This window comes from Micromys minutus (assembly GCF_963924665.1).
Source record: "Micromys minutus genome assembly, chromosome: 1".
Taxonomy (NCBI): Eukaryota; Metazoa; Chordata; class Mammalia; order Rodentia; family Muridae; genus Micromys; species Micromys minutus.
In genome coordinates this window covers 122,793,285-122,815,860 of record NC_137969.1, presented here as the reverse complement: position 1 = coordinate 122,815,860, position 22,576 = coordinate 122,793,285, and the positions used below count along the sequence as shown (strand labels likewise).

Below are 22,576 nucleotides of genomic sequence, written 5' to 3'. Positions count from 1 at the left end.
GAGGGTTGTTTATGTATATTAAAATATTTCCATGTGTATATATGTACATATATTGTATATATACATGAATATAATTTCTAATTCTAAGTATTTTCAGATTTTTAAATACAAATTTATCAGAAAACAAGAATTTTGAGGTTTTCACCAAAAACTTTTTTTTGTTACAGTTAAATATTTGCAGTAGTGAAATAATAGTTGGTGGAAATATGAAATTATAGGAATTTATTTAATTGAATATTGTCTTACAATTACATATTGATTTTAAAAGGAACCCCTTTGAGATGTCTTTCTATTCCAACATGGAAGAATATTTAAAAGAAGATTGTGTTGGAAGGCACCAATCCATCTGTAGAAATGGAATGAAAGACAAAAAAAAAAAAAAAAAAAAAAAAGCCTAATTTTCTGGGATTTAGGATCTAGGCCTCTGCAGGGGTGTTTTTGTTAGAAGACACTATTCTCAAAAAGCAATGCACTTACACCATCCCCCAAAGAACTTAGCATTTCTTTAAAATCCAATACAATCTCTTGTGAAATAATTTTTTCCTTTATTCCAAAATATTCCCCGTTGGGACTAATTGTGATATTGTTGTGAACATCCTGTTTTGTAGAGGCAAAGTATCTGTGGACTTGGGTTTACAGTGGCAAGCTAAAGACATCCCTTGTGTTACCAGAGGGACTGTGTCACAGCATTCCTGCCTAGTACTAAGCTTGGTGATATGAAGGGACACGTGCATGTTTGCAGTTACTTTTAGATGAAAAATAATTGCTGCTGATCAAAGCAACAAGAGCAAGAAGGCTTTGATCCAGAAAGGTCCTACTCAGGAAGCAAGGCCCTGGGACCACTTAGAGGTTAAAGCAAAATGAGCAGGGTGGGGTGGGGGAGGAGCTGCTCATTTTGAAATGTATTGATGTCATAAGCATCTTCTTGAGACTACTATGGAAACTATAAGAGGTAATTAAACATACTGATGGTTCTTTCGGAGAAAATTAAACAGCCTAAACAAATCTCACACTTAACAAAAATCCTTCTGGCTGAGTGGTGGGAGTGGGTGGGTAAGATGGCGCATGCCTTTAATCCCAGCACTCAGGAGGTAGCTCAAATTTCTAAGTTCAAGGCCATTCTGGTCTACAGGGTGAGTTACAGGACATCCAGGGCTACACAGAAAAACCCTGTCTGCAAAAAACAAACTAGACAGAACAAAACCACCACCACCACCCACCACCACCATCACCACCACTACCACCACCCACCACCATCACCACCACCACCACCACCACCACCACCCACCATCACCACCACCACCACCAGCACCACCACCACCACCACCATCAAAAAGTCCTTCTTTTGTATTCAGCATTTGCTAATTACATGTGTATTATTTTTGAAGAATCTTTAAAATTACTTTTTATTATTGTGTATGTGGTGGGTTGGGGGCTGGGAAATGCATGTGTCATGGGAAGCATGCGGAAGTCAGAGGACCACTTCTGAGAGCTGGTTTTCTCTTTTCCATTGTGTGCACCTCAGGGACCAAACTCAGCTTATCACACTTGGTGGCAGTCATCTTTACCCACTAAGCCATCTTGCTCACCCGTAGATCTGTCTTCAAAGCCTTTCTTGTCTAGTTGAACACAGTGGCATGCCTGTAATCCCAGCACTCTGTCGGAGGCTGAGTCAGGAGGTCTGGGAGTAAGGCCAAGCTTGAACTAAGTAGAACAGACGGTCAAAGAAAGAAAACCACAACAAGCCCAAGTCAGAGGGAAGTCGTCTTGCTTTCAATATTTGATTTAATTATTGGACAAAGAGCCTGTCTTGGTGACAGATGGAGACATGTTCAAAAAGTTGCTTGCCATGGCTCTTTGAAAAGAAGCAAAACCAATGTTGTTCTGTTATCATATCTAGTACATACATTTCTATTTTATGTTAATATAACAGTGTGTGCTATGCATTGTCTAAGAACCTGTATTTCCCATGAAGTTATAAGCAGTGTCTGTGTTAATGAACATAAACCATGATATCATTTTTAGTGCAGGGAAACAGTTGGAACAGCCTCTGTTTGCTTGAAGGTGGCCCTGGCCTTCAGAAATCAGCACACCAGTGGGAGGTACTAGTTAACTGAGAGGAGGGTTCATATTCCAAAATCTCTACAGTGTTTACAGGAAGGAGACATTCTCACCAGGAAGCTTTCGGGACTAAGTATGCAATCAGAACTCCGTCTGTCCCTTTAGCATCCTCCGTGGTCTTTTCTTTATAGCCATCTAGGTAACATGCTTCCCACTGCGCTACCCTCAGCGGTATCTCTGAACATGTCAGAAGTCTACCAGTGCATTTCTCTTTCCAAACGAATCGGATGTCTGCAACAAAGCAACAGCAGCAAGGGGACATTCAGCAAGTGGTGAGACATAGTTTTCTCATGGGACAAGTCACAATCAGCATTAAACCGAGAGGTAAAAGGTAGCATACACCTTTCGTGATTTCTCAACGTTCCGTTAGTTTGTAAGCAAATATTTGTTGACCTGCTATTAAATGCCAGGTATTAGGTTAGGGGTCCATTATTCAAAGATGCACAAAGTATGGGTTTCAAATTCAGATACCAAGTAACACTTGTTTAGCATGGGCCACAACATATGTATATGATTATGTATAAAGTGTGCTCATAGTTTTTTCTAGTAGGATCAATCAAGGTTCAGGCTGTGAGAATAGATCTGTGTACCCGGATCATTGGGATTTCAGGGGGAGAAGCAACTTATCCAGATGGGAACCACTTTTACTTATGTACTTTAAATGGGCCGCGGTCTCCAGCTTCTAGGCTAGGATATAACAGTGTTGCCCGCCATGCCTGGCCTGGGATAACTCCCCTCCACTGTCTCAAAGCTTCGGTCTCCATCTCCCAGCACACCTAACGATCACGTCTGAGGCTCTGCTCTTTGCTCTGAGTGTCCTAGGGGAGCAGGACACGGTGGCTTTTACAAGAATGGAAAATGCTACATTGCGCACACTCTTTCAGGGCTTTGGAAATGTAGTTTTCCTATATCTCCCAAGGGATTGGCAGTGAGCCGAGACGGAAAAGTACCCTCATGGGATAGCTCTAGCTTGTCTGTGCTGCCGTCAGGTGAAGGGGAAGGGAAGCAACTTTATATAGCTCTCTGAGCTCAGGTCTTCTAGAAATAGAAGGCAAGAAGCTTCTTACTCCCGTGGGTCGCTGAGGGCCCAGAGGAGAGAAACGATACCAGACTGGGGCTCAGAGAACATGGCTGTTTCCACCACCAGAAAATGAGCTAAACATTGGCCAGTGTCAGATTTACGTTATTCCGTAAATTTCAGTTTGCACAAACATCACATTTCTTCATTTTGAGTTTTTTTTTTTTTTATATGATAGATTATTGGACAAACTGGCACCATTGGATGGACTTGCTGTGTAGACCAGATCTCATTCTTTCAGTCCAAGGCAGCTTAATCCTGCTCTTCTAAACCAAAACCCTTGACTTACATATATATCAGTGACTGTGGGGGAAAAAAAGCAAGTTCAGACCCCTCAGCACTCATGTGAAACCGCTGTGGTGGTGCATCCACACATACACATATACTCACACATGTACACACGAGTACACACAGACAGACACACACACACACACACAGAACTGTCAATTCTTATAGACTATAAAAATCACTCTTAGGTCGCTTTCCTCCATTGTTGGAACTCTGTTTATAAACACACTGCTGCCTTCTGTAACCGGGGAAATCCTTTAATGCTTCGATAAGATAAAGACTCCTGATAAAGATAATAAGATTGGACTGTATACTTTTCTCCTGACCACTTGAACTAATTGTTGTTTGCCTGCACTTAAAGGCAGAAGTTAAACCATTCCTTTTGTGTTGAACGTCAGAATATTGCCGGCACTTGATGCATATCTGTTGCATGAACGAACTCCAGCTTGAGCAAATTAGATTTTGATAGTTACATTTTGTTCCGGAGCTGCAGAATAGGATGGCAGATAATTTCATTCAGCAAGCTTTTACATAAGTTGTTTATAAATCTCACAAGTACCCTAGAGCCTTGCAAGCTAGATCTTGTTTATTGATAAGAAAAGTAATCTATAGAATGTAGTTAGTAAACGTAATCAAGGTCACATTGCTATTAAGTGTCTGGGGATGTGGTTTGGGATTTTGACTGTCTTCTGAAAGCTAATATAAAGGGGCTGCCTTTGTGTACATGGTTTGTGTGTGTGTGTGTGTGTGTGTGTGTGTGTGTGTGCGCTCAGGGATTCCAAACTCTGGTCCCAATACTTGAACCCAAACATTTTACCTCTGGCCCACTTCTTTCCAGCTGGGGATGTTTTTGAAGACCCGATACTAAGTGGGTAAAGGTCTTGAGGAATTGAGGTTAGGAAAAAGCCCTAGTTAGCCATAGATAGCTCCTGACTTGTCATTTCCTCAGGTGTTTGTTTGATTAGTGGGTGTTTGGTGCTAGGTGTTCTGTTGGGTGCTTCATTTACCAGTAAGTAAGACCTCCAGCCGGCCCTACAATCTACAGGCAAGAAGTTTCAGGAAAGGGGTATAGCGTGCTGCTCCCCCACCAGCTAGTGTCTTGGCTCAGAGAATTTCGAATATTGGTTACTTTGTGGAAACAGATTTTTTCATTCTTTTGAGTCAGCTCCTAAATAAACGAGAACAGGATGCACTTGCTGTGGCTTCAGCTCCTCAGGGGAGATCAGAGTGACGCTTGTCTCTGAGATGGAAGATGTCTGCAAGACAAATACTTTGGACAGTTATCCAGCTCTGAGCTCCCCATTTAATTGGTGTAACTGAGCCTGCTGCCGGGTAGACAGCTGGTGCCTGGCAACTGGTTTTGGCGGCCCAGTGATGGGCAAGTAAAGTAATGAAGGAAGAGGAAGGAAAGAAACTCACAGGTTTGAAGAAAAGTTCAGGCTGGACCAGGGCAGAGTTGAGGGTGGTGGCAGACAAACCAGCAGATAAGAACGTTCAAGACCGTGACCTGTGACAGCTATGTGTATAAACCATGTTTAAGCCCAGGGAGGGCAGGACAGTGGTCATCTGGGTCATCGGGAAGCACCGCTGGCTTTCAGCACTACGGGGAGACTGCAGCTTTATACTTTCTAGTGTCTCTTCCCATTCCCTGCCTTGGCAGGAGCTCCTCAGACCCACCCCAAGATAGACACAATGCTCTCTGTACCAGTTCCGCAGCCTTCAGCTCTGGGGGATAGTGAGTGCTTTCTTCATCCGCTGCTTGACCATGCGGGGCATTTTTCTGGTGCAGTCCTAGTTGATCTTGTTCTTCTGTTATAATTCTTTGAACCTGCTTTAGATAAGTTCAACAGATCCTTACTAATAAGGCTTGTGTAGTGCTCTGTATCCTAAGATCTTTATGGCATTCAGACAATTAACATAATGTGAATGAGTAAGAATAGTGTCTGATATCATAACAAATAGAAAAGAAAATGCACAGAGCTAAAAGAGTCAGATGTGGGAGAATCAGTTGTTTTAAAAAGAGCCTTAATTGCAGCCGGCTGCTGGCAGAGCCTTCCAGAAAGGGCATCTAAAGGTTACGGGATGACGGGTCAGGTTGTATGTAGGAATTCAGACGCCCTCCTCGGAAGCCCGATTGCCGGTTTTCATTGAGTCTCAACGTTTCCATGTAAGTGGTGGTTTAATGCAGATGCATTTCAAAGTAGAACATTTAAAAAAATTATCTTTTAGAACAGAGGTTTTGTCAGGTTCAAAGAGATGACTGGAGGGAAAGTAGCTGACATTAAAAATCCCCCTAAATCTTACAGTAGATGTATCTTTTGCTGGGGTTTGTGTTAATAGTTTGATCCAGTGAACTGTCTAGTGACTCCGAGAGCTTTATTAGACTGGATGCTGGGTTTTCCGCCTAGTTAATAAGGTTGAATTGACCTTATAATTCACATACGTGGCCGTGAGCTTTTGTGCTTGTCAGAGATGGCCTGATGGTTGTACGAGCACTGGCTGCCTTTCCAGAGGACCCAGGTTCAGTTCCCAGCACTCACATGGTGGCTCACAACCATCTGTGACTCAATTCCAGGGGATCTGACACCTTCTTCTGGCCTCCTCCGTGCATGCTACATGAACACAGACACACAAATGTGGGAGTACTTACAACACACAAAATAACAATACATCTTTTAGAAACATTTCTAGTCTAGATTGTTATTGGATTAAACAGGTGCTTTTCATTAGCATTTTCTATCTCAATGATTTTCAGTTCGGTGATGAATTTATCTTCAGGTTCTATCCTTGTGCCCTGAGGCGTGTTGTCTTCGAAAGGCAATTAGGCTTCTAGAGTAGGGGACAGTTTCTAGATCATCTTCAAATGCTGATTGTCTTATATTGAGTTTTGACTTAGCCCCTGGCTGCTTGGGGAAAGGGTCCTTCTCCTGACTTCCTAGCTTGTACCGTGGATTCGCTGAAGTGCTGCTCGGCTTCTTAAGAGTATGCTTAATTCCCAAGCTTGGGATAAATATTACATCCAGTATCCCACTAGGCTCAGCTTGGAGAACCACTCAGCTGTTGGGAGAGTGAGACTGGAGATCACTAAGAGGTAGCACCTAGTCATTGGAAAAGAGGCTGGCTGTCAACAGCTCTGAACGCCCCACCCCTACCCCCCCTGACTGTCAGCTCGAGTTGGAGTTGTCCGTGCCTAGCTTTCCGTTGGGCTAATGCTTGTTTGCAGGAGGTTTCGTGGTTCCTCCCAGGTCGATGAATGGCCCTTTTCTGTGACGATTGGGAGAAGAAAACACTTTCTCATGCCGAAGCAAGCCTGGCCTCTATGCTTGAGTCCTGTCCCGGAGGCGCTCTCTCCTCTGAGGACAAGGCTGGTCAAGTTGCCAAGCATTTCCATTTTTTTTTTTATTCTGACCCTCATCCGGAAACAGGTTTTTAATTCCCCACAGAAAGGATTTCATGACTATTAACAAAATTTGAAATCGAAAACTACAATCCTAGACCCATCCTTAGGTGGTCTTACAAGGTCCCATATTGTGTCTAGGCTAGGCTACCTGACTCTACCTACAGAAGTAACAGTAACAAGATAAAGAGTTCAGGCAGCAAAGAGATCGAGGGCCTGCAGAGTAGGGAGAGGCCTTCCATCTTTCTTCTCTGAAGTCTTTCATTGCCCGCTCCTTCTTCCCTGTGATCTGCCTCATCCCTGGATGATTGACAGTGGGAACTCCATCTCTCACATGGACCACCCCAGTGCTATCTGTGTGCATGGGATAGCAATGGCAACAGCTGCCCACAGTCCAGTATGAATGTAGAACTGTCCCCTGTGCACTCTTTCTAAGACAGAGGTCAGTTAGTTTAATCATATTGGACATATACGACATTTACAAGTCTTCAAAGAAGTGTGCTTTGCTGATGTTTCTGCCGGTAGGCAAAGGTGGGGTTCTCGAACTAGGATTGAGGAAGGTGGGCCACACGGGAAGTGGTTTTGCCATCTGTTTACATGACCAGTAACCATGCAATTTATAAAAAGGGAGAAAGTATATAGAGTTCAGTTTGGGGTTTTGAATAGGAATTCTATTGAATTCATGCTTCATTGGGTAGCACTGACACCTAATTAAGATTAAGTCTTCTAATCTATGCACATAACGATGCCTTTCCATTTGGTTGGCTCTTCCTTGATTCCTTTTGACCAGGAAGTTTTTAGAGTTCAGGGTTCTCCTCCCCCTTTAAAAAAATCATTGTTTGTTGTTATTATATAGAAATACAACTGCTTTCTGCATGTACATTTATTTCATATCCTGCAATTTTGCTGAATTGGTTCATTCTAACTTCTTGCAACAGGCACGTGCATGTGCGCACATGTATGTGTGAATCTTAAAGATTTTACACATCTACATTTCTGGGGCTGGAGAGATGGCTCCGTGGTTAAAAGCACCGGTCATTCTTCTAGAGGACCTGGGTTCAATTTCCAGCACCCACATGGCTGCACACAACTGTCTGTACCTCCTGTCCCAGGAGATCTGATACCTCACACAAACTTGCATGCAATCAAGTCACCAGTATACATAAAATAAAATCGAATAAAAATGTAATCAAAAGATAGTATCAGTATCGTTTGCAAGTAGAGCTTTGAGAATACAATGTTGGCTTGTTTTAATTGGTTTTCCTTGCATAATATTTTTGTCTGAGCCAGGCAGTACTATGTTGAAAACACAGAATAATGTCATTTTTGTCTTCCTGAGCCTAAAACAGTGCTTCCAGTCCCGTATCATCAAGTATGATGTGAACTATGAGCTTCTCATGTCTGTTTCTATTATGCCGAGTCCAGTGTTTCTGTCATGAAAGAGTTCAGTTTGCTAATGCTTTTTCTGTATCAGTTGACATGATGGGTGTTTTACTTTTTTCTAATGTATAGTACATTAATTAATATATCATATATGAATTGATAATGCATATACTGAGCTATCCATGCATTCCATTAATTAATCTATCTTGGTCATGGTGTATATATAATCTTTTTAATATACTATTGAACTTAGCCTATTATGTTGTTGAAGCTAATTTACATCGATATTAATTGAGGGGCTGGAGGTGTGATTCAGTGACAGAGTGTCTACTTAACACGTACAAGGTCCTGAGTTTAATCCCCGTACATACATACATACATACATACATACATACATACATACATACATAGCTATGTTTATTAAAAATAATCTGGATAATGGTCTTCCTATAGTATATATTTGGAAGTGAGAATGCTAATTCAAAATAACTTCGCTGTTCTCTCTCACCCCACCCAGAATAGCTATCATCAGAAAACAAAAGTAAAGAAAGAAACGTATGCTAGTGAAGATGTAGGGAAGGAGTCATTTATTCACCATTGGTGAGAGTAAATTGGTGTGCTACCCCTACTGTAGTGACCAATATGGAGGTTCTTACAAGAAAAATTAAAAATAGAACTAACATATGGCCAATTGCTCCCCCAATCTGTGTATATATATTGTGGCTCTGTCCATAATAGCCAGGAAGCAGAATTACTGTAGATTCCCATCGGCAGGTAAATGATGGAACATTGCATACTGGAATCTTATTAGCCCATGAAGAAATGTGAGTAGTGAAATTAGACAGGAAAATAGCCAGCTCTAGGAGTGATTATATTGAGGTGATCCAGACTGAGAATGATGCATGTTACCCTCTCTCCTATGTGGAGGAGGGGTGATATAGCAGAGGCAGCCGGAAGGGGGAAAAGCAGCTGCTCCTGTGGGAGCTTGCAAAGGGCATGAGGAATAGCAGTAGAGGTGATAGACCGAAGGTATATATGCATATGCCATGGTGAAAGGTTTACTTTATACACCAACTTAAAAAACAGAAATCGTAAAGCACGCAGGCAGACCGGGGAGTTAGCTCAGTTGGTAAAGTTACTGCTGTGCTAGTGTGATGGCCGACATTTGGTTTCCTAATACACACGCAGAGCCACCTGGAGCAGCCAGTGTCTGTACTGAGGAGACAGGGCCTCTCCTGAAGCTGGCTGGCCAGACACTGGAGTCAACCGGTGTGTTCCAGCTGTAGTGAGAGGCCTTGTCCCAACAAATTAGTGATCTAGGAGGCACCAGCATTGACTTCTAGTCCCTGCTTGCAAGCCCCACCCCCACACACAAGCACACACCATGGGAATATGGAACACTAGCTCATCTGGACAACTGTGGAGTGAAACTGTCTGTTGGCCATTAGATATTTCAAGAGGACTCACAGCACAGGGGGTAGATACTGAAGATGGCCTGGCAGTTGATGGCATTTGAAGTAGGATTTATATCGCCATCCAAAATAAAATTGTCCCCTGTCCCCAAGAATGAGTTTTAGCCTGACTGCTCTGACCAAGGTAATGACCTCTTGGCAAGTCTTTCATGAAAATACCACAGTAAAGAAACTTGGATGTATTCACTGAGTATGTATGTATGTATGTATGTATGTATGTATGTGTTTAAATTTATTTATTCTGTAAACTGCCTTTATTGAGCTTGTATTGTCTTGTGCAACCAACAAAAAAATTAGCTGTTCTTTGTTGCAATGTCAGTTTCCAGGGACAAATGGTGATCATAGTCTGTCTCTGTGACCTCATTTCTATTCATGTTATTACAGCATTTGACCCTTTTACAAAACTCTTTCAGTCACATCCACAATTTATTCTGAGATCTGTATCTGCGCTTCTAGCTTGACCTGCAAACTGTGTGCAGTTAGTCTAAGGCACGTGCAGAAAAATCGTCTGGGTTCAGCATTCTCCCCCTTGGAAGTGAAGATACCACACTGCCCCTCGCTGAGGGACACAGCTTTTCCGTCGTGTTAGTGGTTCACAGCGGAGCATAAATCCCTGGCTGTCTTGGCTCGAATTGTCATTGTCACGTGTGGTTCTTGACCTCTGGTTCCAAACCACCTCATTGCAAAGCAAACAGAGCCTAAGCAGAAGAGCAAAGAAAAACGTGCTTTCTCACCCATTGCTCTTTTTCCCTCAAAATAGAACTTGCGAGTGTGAATCCCTGGCTAGCACGGAGCAGCAGCTACTCGAATTGGATGCCATTTGGAGTGCTTCTTGTCTGGTCCCTCAGAGAGTTCGACCTGGGAATGTGATGGTTAATGGAATATTTATCCATCTGACACTATAGGAGGCAAAGAATAGAGAGCAAATGAAAAAAGTCCTTAACTTACAGCATACCAGAACCAGCCCCATGTGTGTATAAATCATGGCCTTTCCCCTTGGTCCTCTATTCTGTTCTGGAATTTTAAGCACGAACATTTCGTCCTTTCTTTGGTTGCCACTCTGTCCCCCAGTGTCCCAGGCAGTAAGCCAGGCTTCACAAATAGAGTGGAAAGTGCCCGAGGCCTTGAAGAAGAAGAAATTTATTGACGATCCTGGGTGGGTTCTGGATTAGGAGACTGTACAACCAGTTTATCGCCAAATCCATCTGTCAGGGTTAGTTCTTTGTGGGGTTTATACTACTGAACACTAGGTGTCCGTAGTGCCAACCCTACATGGACCTAACACCCAGGGCCAACCCTGTTCCTTCAGCTTTTGCTGCCTCTGGGCACTGGATGCTCCTGTCATGATGAATGCCTGTTGCTTCAGGTGGCCTCTTCACACCTGTGACTCTAAATTCCTGATTGGTGTAATGCTGAGTCATGTACTCATGTCTTAGTTGCAAAGGACTCTGGGAAGATGAGTGTCTGGCTGTTTTTGCTTTATGTTGATAAATATGTCTCTGAGCAAAACTCACATAATGAGGAATTCTGTCTATAGGGAAATGGGGTTCAAATGCTGTACAGTCTCTTTCCTTTGCTCATCAGATGAGATCCCCCTGAAAGATGCTCTAGTGGGGCTCCGTAGAAGAGGAGATAGGCCGCAGCTGGAATATTTATCCATCTACAACAAAGAGGGCTGACTTTTTAAAAACTGCATTGGTTGATTTTGTTGATATGTATACCACACAGACAATGATGCATGAATGGAGGTCAAAGGGCAACTTGGAGCAATCAGGCCTCTCCCTAGTAAAAGGGTTTTGGAACTTGAACTGAGGCCGTCAGATTTGGTGGCAAGTAGCTTTCCCACCGTGCGTCAACTGTTTTGTCAGGCAATTCAGTTCTCCTGGGAGCACTGGTATCCAAAGGACCCTTTGCTCCCGTCATGTGCCAACTGGTGACAACTGTGAAGACTGGTTATATTGACTTCTCACCGCACTCCCCAGGGTAATAAAATAAATTGATTTAGCAGCTTGACTGACCAGAAGAAGCTAACTAAGATTTATTGGTTTTCTTTTTCTATAAACCAGAAACGAACTTTCCAATAAGTTTTTCTTTTGTACTTGGGTGGTTTTATGCATTTCACTGATTTATTTCTAGTCCTTTAAAAATTGGCGTGTGTGTGTGTGTGTGTGTGTGTGTGTGTGTGTGTGTGTGTGTATGTTACATGTGTGTGAATGTGTGGGTGCCACTGAATGCACAGAACAGTGGAGAACACAAGGTGTCCACTTTTTCTCTGCTTTATTTCCCTTGAGACTGGGGTCTTGTTCAACCTGGAGCCGCAGTTTATCATCTAAGCCAGAGGCTCCTGAGCTATCCTGACCCCTGTCCAACCCGTGTTCCCCACCTCCAGGATCATAGACACTTGCTATGCCTGGCTGCAGATCTGAACTCAGGTCCTCCCGTTTGCACAACAAAACCTTTGACCCACGGATTCATCCCCCAGCCTTAAAATTTGAGTTTTAAATTGCAGGCGTAAAGACACATAGCCTGGCGACTCCTGCTTTAATCATTTCCATTGTCACGTGGGTTGTCGCCTGTCTTAAGCAACACTAATTCATTTAGTTCTTTGGTTGTTAACTTTCCATTAATAAATCAATAGGTTTATATTGAAGTTTTGCTTGTTTGCAAGTTGTTAATTGGTCAGTGTTAACTGGCATCTTTACAGATGTAGGGTCTCCTGTGAGGTGGTCCTCTAGCCTGCTTCCAGAGGATTATCCTGACGATGATGCTAATTGAGGTAGAACCGAGTCACAGTTTCCATTAGTTGAGCTCTGTTTCCGGATCATGGATGAGATACAATCAGTTTCTCCGAGCCCTCGCCACCTTGACCTCGCTGCCACGATGTGTGAACTAGGAGCTGAAATTAAGCCTTTGGTCAGGGTGTTTTATCACAGCAACAGGAAGAGAAGCCAAGACGCCATTTTACACAGTTAACATTGACTTCCTCTCAAGGGAGGCTTGGTGTTAAAGGTTTAGATCTGCTCTCCTCCCTCCCTTTCTTCAGCGTAGTTGAGCTTTCACAGGTCAGCTCTGTACTGTTTACGGCTCTATCTTTGTTTCTTGTGTGTCATACTAATTTCTGCTTTTGCTTTGTATTTTTTCTACCCTGTTTATTTATCCTCATATTCTGAAACGAGGTCAAACAAGTCCTACAGGCTTTCTTTGAGTCATTTTATGTGACACTTTCCTGGTGTCCTCTGCTCTCTTGTTCCCTCTAGACTCCTTACCCTTGAGGCCGTTTGCTCAGGGAGCCTGAATTTCCCTCAAACCCCTCCGTGAGAATTCTTTATTGACCTGCTCATTGGATTTCTCTTGAATTTGACCCTCTGGGGAGGCACATTGCCCAGCAGCTTCTTTAGATGTGAGTGGTATAACTTTCTACAATCAGGGAATGTGACAATATCATTTATTCCCCCTTTTCATGTATTGTTGGATTTAAAGTAGGGATCATTTTTCCTGATAAATTTGGAGGGCTTCTGCCATTTTCTTCTGTTCCCAATTATATATAATTGTGAGGTACTGTTCATCACCTTTTCCTCGTGACTTTAAAAACCTCTTTTAGCTCTGTTTTTTTTTTTTTATTTATGTGTGTAAGCCATGTGTGTGCACTTGCCCATGGAGGCCAGAGGAGACATTAGATGGCCAAGTCATCTCTTTGGCCACTAGGGTTGTTGTTTTTGTTGTTTATAGATTGTTACTGCTTGTGTGTATCTGAACTTTGCCTTCAGGATTGACTTCCTAAGTTCCCTACTGTCGCTTCAGTTTCTTTACTACATGTCTGCTGGTCCCATTCCATCGTTTTTCCCTATGTGAGTGAAGGTCAAGGCTTGGTAACTGGTGGCATTGGCCTAGAATGACTTTCAGAACCTTTTTTGCCCCCTAGTTGTGCTGTGGATCTTTGTCATGGCCTTGGTAGTTTCTTTTAGGGAAGTCCTCATACCTCCTACCCTGCAAGTGCTCTGGGAGCCTAAGAGAGGAAGGGATATAGGGCTCTCCTGGCCCCATGCAACTCTTAAACCTGCCACCCCCCACATGGCACCTTGACCCACCACTGTTCATGGTCCTTGTGTCTGGGTCCTCTCACGGTCCTTTGTCAATCGGTTTTTGGCAGAGAAGGGGAGTAGCCAGCCTCCTGGTTATGGAAGTACCTAAGGGTCTCTAAGGCTGTGAACAGACACCATGGCCACAGTAACTCTTATAAAGGAAAACATTTAATTGGGGCTGGGTTATAGTTCAGAAGTCTAGTCCATTATCATTATGGTGGGAAGCATGGTGGCTTGCAAGCAGGCACGGTACTGGATCAGAAGGAAGAGAGAGACGTTGGGCTTGAGCTTCTGAAACCTCAATGTCTACACCCAGTGTCACACCCTCTCCAACAAGTCCACGTCTCCTAATTTTCCAAAGCCATCCCTTCCTGCCTGTTTCTTACAGTTTCCATTTCTGGTACTTGCACTCTGAGGGTTGTACGGTTCTGTTCCTCAGCTTCTTGATGGCTCTGACAGTGGTCATGAGTTTTCTCCACCGCATCTCTGAAGAGTCACTCATGGGAGGATTGTTTGTGTTCTGTGTCTTCAAACCCATTTCCAGCTTAACATCTTAAGAGCTTTTGAGCTTTGATGTTAAACCTAGATGCACGGCTGCCTGGCCCATTGCAGGATTCTTCTGCTTACTCTCTTCAGGTTTCTTCAGATTGCTACTTTCACTTTCAAAATGAACTGAGTGGTGGTATCCTGACTAGGCTGGTATGTATAACGTGGGGAAGTGGTTAATGCTACAAGTTCAAGTCTAGCCTAAAACTGATACTGTATGTGGAATTTTCCCAACATTATAGAATATGGTCCTAGCTGATTCTAGGCTACTTATCAACCTGCTTTTCTAAGATATAGAAAATAATAACAAATTTCATGCAGTGTTGAATGTAATTACGGTGTATAAAGGATTATTTGGCCTTATTCATCTGTTGTGAGTCCTGCAGAGTTTGAGTGTCTATGCGGCAGCATGACCTGCCTTTCGTAGAGAGTTAGCACCACCTCAAAGAAACACTCAGCTCCATATTGTGGACTAAGTAGTTTCTGCTTGAACACCTTGTGATCCTTGTTGGTAAATTGAGGTTGAGAGTCTGCAGAGCCATGGCGACAGACTCACTCCCGAGGCGTCTGTCCTGTGCTGCAGCTTACCCCAAGTGTCTCTGCACTAAGCAACAGGCAGGAAGCGCTTCTGTCCTTAAAACCAAAATAGATGCTCTAACTCATTATCACAGTTCACGTGCGTGCAGTTTTTAATGAGACGGGCACATCCCTTGTGGTTCTCACAGATTTAATGATCAGATTGTTTAATGCAGAGCCTGGGGGAGCGGCCTTGGAGAAACAGATGATGGAGGTGTTTTTGGAATCGAGATAACAACTTTATTCTCTTTCCTTTTTGTAATTTTTTTTAATATGTTATTTTTGAGAATTCTTGAAGAGCTTTGCTTGTGTTACTTTAGTATGTTTTGGTAGACTTATACTTCTCACTGTTTTAACATCAAAAGACTAGTGACGGGGGGGGGGGGATAATTATTTGCAAGAAGAGTTGGATATGTGAGATTTCAAATACAAGAAAAGCAGGCAAATTTGTGTCAGAAACATCTGTGGAGTATTAGATAGCATGATGCTCCGTGTTGCTTTGTGGTTCTAGAATGTTCTGCCTCTGTTTCTGAAAGTGAAGTATGCTGAAGGTTATTTGATTCCCCAAGATTGTGGAAACTTGTTTCTTGTGGTGTGGCTCAGCCCTGCATACACCTTTAATCTAAGAGCTCTTTGTAAACAGGATTAAATAAACTCAACCATAGGTCAAGAGGTAGAGCAAGCGACCAGTTGATTGGGAGTGAACAAGAAGAAATAGAAAGAAGGGTCTTTGAATTGAAGGATTTCTATGACAGCCAGGAAAAGGGGCTTTCCCTCTGGGATGTCAGTGGAAGAGTAAGGTCAGCTGAGTGTTTTCTCTGTCCCTGTGAGCTAGCATGCTCTCTTTCACCCCAGAATCTGGCTCCCAAGTCTTCATTGGCAAACATTTGGGATTTTGTTTTGTTTTGTTTTTACAAAACCACAGAAGTAAAAGCAAATCAAGAGAAAAACAAATTCTTTAAGTTAAAATACCCCCGTGATGGTTTGAATAGCAATGATCCCTACAGACTCATCATGTGTTTGAATGCTTGGCAGTAGTGAATGGCATTATTAGGAGGCGTAGCTATGGCCTAATTGGAGGAAGACTATCACCATAGCGTTGAGCTTTAAGGTCTCCTATGCTCAAGATATGCTCAGTGTGACATACAGTCTCTTTTTGGCAGTTGGATCAAGATGTAGAACTCTCAGCTCCTTCTTCAGCACCATGTCTGCTTGTATGCTGCCATGTTTTCTGCCATGACAACAATGGGTTAAACCTCTAAAATTGTAAGCCAGCCCCGATTAAATATTTTTCTTTATAAGAGTTGCATTGGTCATGGTGCCTTTTCACAGTGATAAGACCCCAACTAAGACACAGCTCCCCTAAACAAACAACATAACACAAAACAGTAAAACCTGCTATGGCTGGTAGAGGAGCAGTCCTTGAGAGGTAAGAAGGAAATCAGGTTTAACATGACTTAGCCAGTGCTGGTCACACTTTTAGAATCTGATCCAAGCAGTTTATTTTTGACATTTAAGCACAGTACAACTCTGGGGGGGGGGGGAGTTTCCCTGTGACAATTATTAAGGCATGACTACATTCTACGTTTTGAAAAGCAAGACCTCTTACATAAGGATGAGTTCTGTGGACTGAGAAACAGTGCTCAGGATAAGGGTCGAGAGAGGAAGAGTCTGCAATAAACATAATAGTAGACATCTTTGCAAAGTATGTGAGACCTCTTTCATGAGCATGGCTTCTATTGACTGAGAAACAAAGCTCAGGAGTCTAGGTGAAGCCTGGCTCTACAGGTAGAAAAAGATCATCACGTTATTAACTCCCTCCAGTTCCAACCTTTTGGGTGGAAGTAAATTCCTTCCTTTGGGGGAAAAAAGCCTGTGAGGTTAACAGCCCTGATTTATCTAGTGCTGTATGTGAGCATGTGTCGTCTGCATAAGGTATATGATGAGGGTTCACACACTGCTAGGTAGCAGACATGTCCTGTAATAGTTACTGCAAGGAGTATGTGTACCAAGAGGAACAACCCATGAATATTCTATGAAGAAAGAAGTTCAGCTGGATGCTAAAGAAGAAATACAACCAGGAAAACATAATAGAGAATAAAAATCTCAAATCTGGAAGTAATATAATATTTGCATTTTTTGAGTAGTTTAAGGACATTTTATTTATTAGCCAAGAAGCAGTGTTTATTTAAAAAAAAAAAAAAAAAAAAACTGAGGCCAGCCTAGACTACATGAGACCCCATCTCATATACTAATAGTATAAGCATATTGTTAATGTTTGGAGAAAGAACCTTGATAGGGTAGTGGAAATCACCTAGGCCTGCATCATGGTTCTTTATGCACTCTGTTTCTATTTAAAAGTTTCATTCATGTTTTTCTCTCTCTCCAGTCTTTTGTTTTGTTCTCACTGAGCTTTGTGGAGAAGGCATCTTAAGCCCATTTTACAGACATAGTTTCAAAGACTAAGTGACATCCCCTTCCCCCAACCTCCCACTGAAACAGAGACAAAGCCTTCCCTTCTCCAGGTTTCTAGAATGTTCTCACATTTCCAGAGACAGCTCCCAGGAGAACCACTACTTCTATTGTTTTTGGAGATCTCTCAAGAGGTCTCGTGGAAGAACAGGGGTCACTTAGCAAGCGACATCAAAGGGTCTGTGTTAGCCTTGCCTGTATTTGTACTGTGTGACTTCAAAAGCTTAAGGACCAAGACCGGAATTTTCTAAGAACTAATAAATAAAGAAGGCATCTCAACAACCAGTGTGTTCAGACAGCCTGGCACACTCCAGACCTTGTTTGTAGCCTGGTATGTGAAGTTTCGTTTTTTTACTCCAGTACTATGGTTTTTCAAAGCACTGCTGAGTTGAAGAAAAGGGAAGGTTGGTACTGCAGCCGTTGTGTAGCTCCTTAGGGTGAGAGGGAAGGCACCTGACAAATAAGGCAACAGAACAACCACGGACAGACAGATGGACGGGCAGACAGACGGACAGACAGGCCTTGAGCCAGAGGACAAAAGCCCTTTGTACCCCACAGGTTCTGAGAACCTTGCCTGGTCACCCAGCTCAGGTCCCAGCAGCACACACTTGAAATCAGTCTGTCGCCCTGTGATCTTGGCTCCAGGCCTAGGTCAGTAACCTGCGTTCGCCTCTGGTCTGTGCAGTACAGTTCCTGCGTTCGCCTCTGTGCAGTAGTTGTAGCTGGTAATGGTACTTCAGCAGGCATTCTGACTGTCAGTTTGTCCTGTGTGCCTCATGGTGGAAGAGACCCAGCTCCCCGCCTGGTCACGGCAGACTCGTTCCTTTTCCTCGGAGTGTCCATGCTCATGTTTCAACACGGCAACATAATTAGCATTGTCACTGATGATTGTGAGCTCCCAAACAATGATTAATCATACTTTGAATTCTCTGAGAAAAACATTAATGCTCTGTGGTTGAAATTAAACCCATTTAGAGCTGAGACAGGCAGTCTTTCAATTATCATGAAAGCCTTGACCATTCTCAGTGACTTACTTCTTGAGATTTTTAAAAAGTGGAAGTCTTACCATGTTGTGACAGGCAGTGGTGTGTTGTGAATTGAGTCACAGAATATGTTATTTTTTGAAGAGCACAAACCACTTTCTTGGGAGTTCACACTACTCTTCCGATGACAAAAATGTCTCATCAGCAAAGCTAGTTTTTACAAATGTTTGCAAATTCGTCCTTAAGGTCAGTAGAGCCAAGTACTCACACTGGACTTGAAATAGTTAACCAAGGACCAGTGGCAGCTAGGGCTGTTGACATAAAGTATCTACTTTGAAGAGAATTCTTAGCATTTTTTTTGCTCCCTGTCAGCACAACAAGAATTTGCAGGGGGGTGTGGGGAGGCATTAATGTATTTGTCAAGGATTAGTGACCTGCTGGAACATTTGTGGTGGGGAATATGTTATGGGTAGTATCATAAATACAGTAATTAAAAAGCTGCACACTAAACACTTTGGACTGGCTGATAGATTCCTTTCATCCCCTGGCTTGTGTTCAAGTGAGTAGTGTGTTTATCCAGCTCCGCTGCCTTCTTGAGATTGGAAAGGGGAGGTTCGTTCTGTGCTGAGGGTGTGCTCCTTGGCCAAGGGCTAGCCAGGCGAGTGCAAGGTGCTCTATACCTGAGCACTAGAGAAAAGTGTGTGTGTGTGTGTGTGTGTGTGTGTGTGTGTGTGTGTGTGTGTGTGTGTGTTGTTACCAACATGGCAGAATCAGACTGGAAGGATCAAGCTACTTTCTTATAGTCAACAACAATAAAACTCTGTCACATAGTGCATGCTGGTAACCCACCCCTCACGTTTGTAAGCTCAGTTACTGAGGTCATTTCCAGGCAGATACTACAGTGTTCTGTGCGACATGTGAGGTGTGCTCCATAGGATCTTCGATACCTTGGGCCGTATGTATTAATGGGAAACAGTAACAGAATTGCTACACATTAGGACAGAAACACACCCTGCACACATCAGGACAGAAACACACCCTGCACACATCAGGACAGAAACACACCCTGTACACATCAGTACAGAAACACACCCTACACACATCAGAACAGAAACACAACCTGCACACATCAGGACAGAAACACACCCTGCACACATCAGAACAGAAACACAACCTGCACACATCAGGACAGAAACACACCCTGCACACATCAGGACAGAAACACACCCTACACACATCAGGACAGAAACACACCCTGCACACATCAGAACAGAAACACAACCTGCACACATCAGAACAGAAACACAACCTGCACACATCAGGACAGAAACACACCCTGCACACATCAGGACAGAAACACACCCTGCACACATCAGAACAGAAACACAACCTGCACACATCAGGACAGAAACACACCCTGCACACATCAGGACAGAAACACACCCTGCACACATTAGGACAGAAATACAGCCTGCACACACCAGGACAGAAACATTCACCTGGAATGAATTTTCATAATTTTGAAGGTGGTGAGGCTTGCTGCTCTTCTCAGTGCCTATCTTGTGGTCTCCGAGGGGAAAAGCCAAGCAGGCTGCAGAGGATGAACACCTGGGAGGAGAGGCACCATACCATAGAATGATAATCCTGTCCTTTAGAAGGGTAGCAAAGCAGACAGACTGATGTAGCCTCCACTTCCTGGTTCTTTGTCTGCTCAGAATCTTTGCATCCACTTGTTTCCTATTTAAAGAGCATCTTTTCATAATTTTGGAAACTGGCCGTGTGCTATTTATCTATGAATTAATAACTTGTGTAAAATCAGTGTAGTTGAGTGTGATTTACAGTTTTCCTTTGAGTCAGTGAGGGGTAAAGACAGCCGGGCTGTTTCTGTTCTCAGCCTTTAATTGGCCTTCTTACCTCTTAGTTGGGCAAATTATGCAGTCATATACCGGTTTATTGGTTCATTCCACATTTATTGCGTGTTGACTGTCTTCCAAGCTCCAGGAATACAAACGAATGGCCGAGTTAGTGGCTTCTGCTGGATTTGGTACCAGCTCGGAGGTGGCGGTTCCCAGTGAGAAACACATAGTTCTACGAGACTGTCACTCCAATGGTGGCCTGGATCTCATTCAGTGTAGAATAGGCAAGCCTTTCGAACAGCCCCAGGGCTTTTGAGATCAAGGAGACTGCACATCTGCTCTTCAAGGTGTTTCCCTGATCTGTTCCTTACAAAGTATCCCGGCCCCCCCCCCCCACGCTCTGTTTGCCACAAACTCCGTCCTTAATCAAGGTGCCCAGTGACTCTTCAAATATCAACACCAGGACATTTTTTTCTTCATCTTCATTCTCTTTTGTATCCCATGATACTTCTCCACCTTTGAAACTTAGGTTATTGTTGTTTGCTGTGTTACAAGACCGTGGCCAGCTTCCTGGTCTGCCATTGCTAGTGTCTGTATCTTGGCACTAACCATAAAGTCTGCTCTCTGTCCACAGCCCTTCAGACACTCTGACATTGTCTCTGCCCCTCTATGAAAATTTCTTCTTGCTGCTTTTATGTCTTGTTCGTCTTTTTTCCCAGGCCTTGAGTCTTTGACACCTCAGGTTTTAATGCTTATAGACTGACCTGTTTTTGGTCTCCCTGTTTCTTCTCTGGTATTCTACACCTCAGGTCGATTACTGTCGGTCTGCCGGTAGTTGTTCAAATGGTTCTCCCTTTTAGCATCTAGATCAGTGGTTCTCAACCTGGTGGTCCTGACCCCTGGGGGTGTCTATTGCTATCTGTTAGCCTTTACAGTTCATAACAGCGACAGATCTACAGTTAGGAAGTAGCCATGACAATAATTTCATGGTTGAGGGTCCAGGAGTTAGGAAGGTTGAGAACCACTGATCTGGGGTGTTTCCAAATGTGAATTTGTCTCACCTTTTCCTGCTCAGTCTCTGTCCCGCCTCTATGTCCGGATGCCGTAACAAGCTGGTCAGCCTTGGTACTGTTACTGCTTCCGTATCAATCATTTGGATCCATTCACATCCACATCCGATGCAGGCTTCTCTGTCTGCAGCCAGGTCTGGTCAGAGGTCTCCAGGAGGTGCGCAGAGCTGTCTCCAGTCTTCTTTCCTCCCTGGCCTGACACCTCACGGTCACTCTGCAGTGGGACCAAGAACAGTAAGCCATATTCATGGTTTCTCCCACTGCCTCTCCTGCCATCTGCCACCCACCACACTGACCTGACTCCAGCCCAGCTGTAGACATGGCACACACCCTGGATCCCTTCCCTGACCTCTTCTTGTCTGGGCTGGAGGCCTCTGCTGGACGGCAGCATTGAACTCACCCACTGCCCTACAGGGCCTATCTTGTGCAAGTCCCTCAGCCCAGTGGACCACTATGCTTAGGAATGGAGACACTGTTTTATTCATGTTGTAGCCGAAAGCTTAATTTCGAGTAAGGATGCAGCCTGTGCTTCTTACAGTATAAGTTAATTTGATTTGAATGTCCACAAAACTGTGTAAAAACGCTCAGTGCATATGTGCTACTTTAGGAGTGAGCACAAAGGGACCTTCTGGGCGGAGTGGGCTTGATGTGTTCACAAGGACTGTTCCTTTTCCATCACTTTGGGGTGTAACCCCTCCAAGTCAATACATTTTCTTCTCTTCTTTGGAGTTTTTAGAGAGTGATTGGCAGGGGTTAGTTCAGGGGCCACGACAAAGGTTTAGGCTGGTACCAGCCTCGACATGCAATGAGAGATGCCAAATGATGAGCCCGGCGCTGCCAGGATGGCTGGATTTTATTTCCCCGACCAGGAACTCTCAGGGACACACCCTTTTGTCACACTTACTGCCAGGGCCACATGTTGACCCTCTGCAGGCTCCATGCCTGCCTGAAGGGACAGAGCGATTTCTTCCCTAATGTGACCATGAATAATTCATAAACATGGTTATCTGGAAGGTGGTGGTCGTCATCATTAGCATTTTAATGAAAAAAATGTGATGATTATCCTAAGACTTTTTTTTTTTTTTTTTTTTTTTTTTTTTTTTTTTGGGTCCTCTCCCTCAACAGCTAACCATCTATCTCACTGTTTCCTGAGTCCTTGGGAGTTCCTGAATCCCCTGCTAGCAAGCTGACGGTCGCTATGGGCAGAAGGTGCCCAGAGGCTCACGGATGTCCAGGCAGCTCAGGTATGTCA

General features: G+C 43.6%; 1 protein-coding gene across 2 annotated transcripts in view; it reads left to right on the top strand.

Moving 5' to 3' along the window:
* Positions 1-22,576, top strand: part of APBB2 (amyloid beta precursor protein binding family B member 2) — a 294,663-nt gene that overhangs the window by 94,773 nt on the left and 177,314 nt on the right. For both annotated transcript variants that reach the window (XM_080916433.1, XM_080916432.1), the window contains exon 3: positions 22,450-22,568. The gene's annotated coding sequence lies outside the window, so the exon portion shown is untranslated. The remainder of the gene's footprint in view (positions 1-22,449; positions 22,569-22,576) is intronic.